This window comes from Schistocerca cancellata, unplaced genomic scaffold (genome assembly GCF_023864275.1).
Source record: "Schistocerca cancellata isolate TAMUIC-IGC-003103 unplaced genomic scaffold, iqSchCanc2.1 HiC_scaffold_1030, whole genome shotgun sequence".
Classification (NCBI taxonomy): Eukaryota; Metazoa; Arthropoda; class Insecta; order Orthoptera; family Acrididae; genus Schistocerca; species Schistocerca cancellata.
Window position 1 is genome coordinate 30,001 of NW_026047032.1, and position 2,500 is coordinate 32,500.

The following is a 2,500-nucleotide window of genomic DNA, read 5'->3' on the forward strand; positions in this document are numbered from 1 at the left end:
CAACCTATTCTCAAACTTTAAATGGGTGAGATCTCCGGCTTGCTTGATATGCTGAAGCCGCGAGCAAACGACTCGGATCGGAGTGCCAAGTGGGCCACTTTTGGTAAGCAGAACTGGCGCTGTGGGATGAACCAAACGCCGAGTTAAGGCGCCCGAATCGACGCTCATGGGAAACCATGAAAGGCGTTGGTTGCTTAAGACAGCAGGACGGTGGCCATGGAAGTCGGAATCCGCTAAGGAGTGTGTAACAACTCACCTGCCGAAGCAACTAGCCCTGAAAATGGATGGCGCTGAAGCGTCGTGCCTATACTCGGCCGTCAGTCTGGCAGTCATGGCCGGTCCTTGCGGCCGGCCGCGAAGCCCTGACGAGTAGGAGGGTCGCGGCGGTGGGCGCAGAAGGGTCTGGGCGTGAGCCTGCCTGGAGCCGCCGTCGGTGCAGATCTTGGTGGTAGTAGCAAATACTCCAGCGAGGCCCTGGAGGGCTGACGCGGAGAAGGGTTTCGTGTGAACAGCCGTTGCACACGAGTCAGTCGATCCTAAGCCCTAGGAGAAATCCGATGTTGATGGGGGCCGTCATAGCATGATGCACTTTGTGCTGGCCCCCGTTGGGCGAAAGGGAATCCGGTTCCTATTCCGGAACCCGGCAGCGGAACCGATACAAGTCGGGCCCCTCTTTTAGAGATGCTCGTCGGGGTAACCCAAAAGGACCCGGAGACGCCGTCGGGAGATCGGGGAAGAGTTTTCTTTTCTGCATGAGCGTTCGAGTTCCCTGGAATCCTCTAGCAGGGAGATAGGGTTTGGAACGCGAAGAGCACCGCAGTTGCGGCGGTGTCCCGATCTTCCCCTCGGACCTTGAAAATCCGGGAGAGGGCCACGTGGAGGTGTCGCGCCGGTTCGTACCCATATCCGCAGCAGGTCTCCAAGGTGAAGAGCCTCTAGTCGATAGAATAATGTAGGTAAGGGAAGTCGGCAAATTGGATCCGTAACTTCGGGATAAGGATTGGCTCTGAGGATCGGGGCGTGTCGGGCTTGGTCGGGAAGTGGGTCAGCGCTAACGTGCCGGGCCTGGGCGAGGTGAGTGCCGTAGGGGTGCCGGTAAGTGCGGGCGTTTAGCGCGGGCGTGGTCTGCTCTCGCCGTTGGTTGGCCTCGTGCTGGCCGGCGGTGCAGGATGCGCGCGCCTGCGCGGCGTTCGTGCCCCGGTGCTTCAACCTGCGCGCAGGATCCGAGCTCGGTCCCGTGCCTTGGCCTCCCACGGATCTTCCTTGCTGCGAGGCCGCGTCCGCCTTAGCGTGCTCCTCCGGGGGCGCGCGGGTGCGCGGATTCTCTTCGGCCGCCATTCAACGATCAACTCAGAACTGGCACGGACTGGGGGAATCCGACTGTCTAATTAAAACAAAGCATTGCGATGGCCCTAGCGGGTGTTGACGCAATGTGATTTCTGCCCAGTGCTCTGAATGTCAACGTGAAGAAATTCAAGCAAGCGCGGGTAAACGGCGGGAGTAACTATGACTCTCTTAAGGCGGCCAAGTGGCGGCGGTGTGGCTGCATCCGGACTTGGCTTTTCGAAGTGCGGTCTTGATGTAGTCGTGCTGCTGCTGCGAGGTGCCTTCCTTGGGTTGTAGTTACAGGGAGAGTGATGCGCAATACATGGGCCTAGCCCTCTTAGCCTCTCCTCTCCTGCGGTCTTCTCCCCTTCTCGTGGGCCCGCTGATTTTCGCAGAGTGGAAGACCGCACCAGGGGCTTGGGGGGGTTACCAGCCCCCCCTCGCATTATCCCTTTCAAGTTGGGGGCAGCAGACAAATAAATACGAGTGGTGGCCCTTCCGCTGAAGGTGCCACCCCAGCTTCCCCAGCTCCTAGCCGGCCAACCGGCCGTGCCGAAGATCTTGTAACTGTTGCAGCTATCTACGCCTGTAGTGAGTGCCACCGCAGCTTCACCACCAAGAACGGTCTCGGGGTCCATCGCCGCCGCCAACACCTTGCGGCCGCCAACGCGGAGATCGTCACGGAGAGGCATCGCGCGAGGTGGACGGAGGAAGAAGTCCTGTCGCTCGCCAAGGCGGAGGCCGAACTGTTCCTTGAGAGGGACGCCCGGTTCTTCTTTGTTAATCAAGAACTCATCAGGATGTTCCCCGACCGAACGCTCGAGGCAATCAAGTGCCGACGGCGGCAAGCTGCCCACAAGCAGCTTGTCCGCCAATTCATGGAGGCGCTTGAGATCGGTCGGGGGGAAGAGCCGGCGTCCCGCCGGGGAGCAGCGAGCCCGCTGCCTGACGCGGGCGAGGCCGCTGCGCCGCCTGTCGACGCAGCCGAGGACTTCGCGGCCGACACCACCGGGCCGCCGCCGGAGGGGCCGACTGACGCCGCCATCTGGGAGCATCTGGCGGGGCTACCTGCTTCCGCCCAGCGTTTCTCTGCCCTGGATCGAGTCATTGGTCTAGGGCGGGGCACGCCGCCCGATGTCATCCTGGGCATGCTCCCGGATGCCCTTGCGTCGGT

The 2,500-nt window shown here is 61.4% G+C and overlaps 1 pseudogene; it reads left to right on the plus strand.

The window, feature by feature from the left end:
- The window catches only part of LOC126151067 (large subunit ribosomal RNA), a 7,934-nt pseudogene that overhangs the window by 1,364 nt on the left and 4,070 nt on the right, over positions 1-2,500 (plus strand).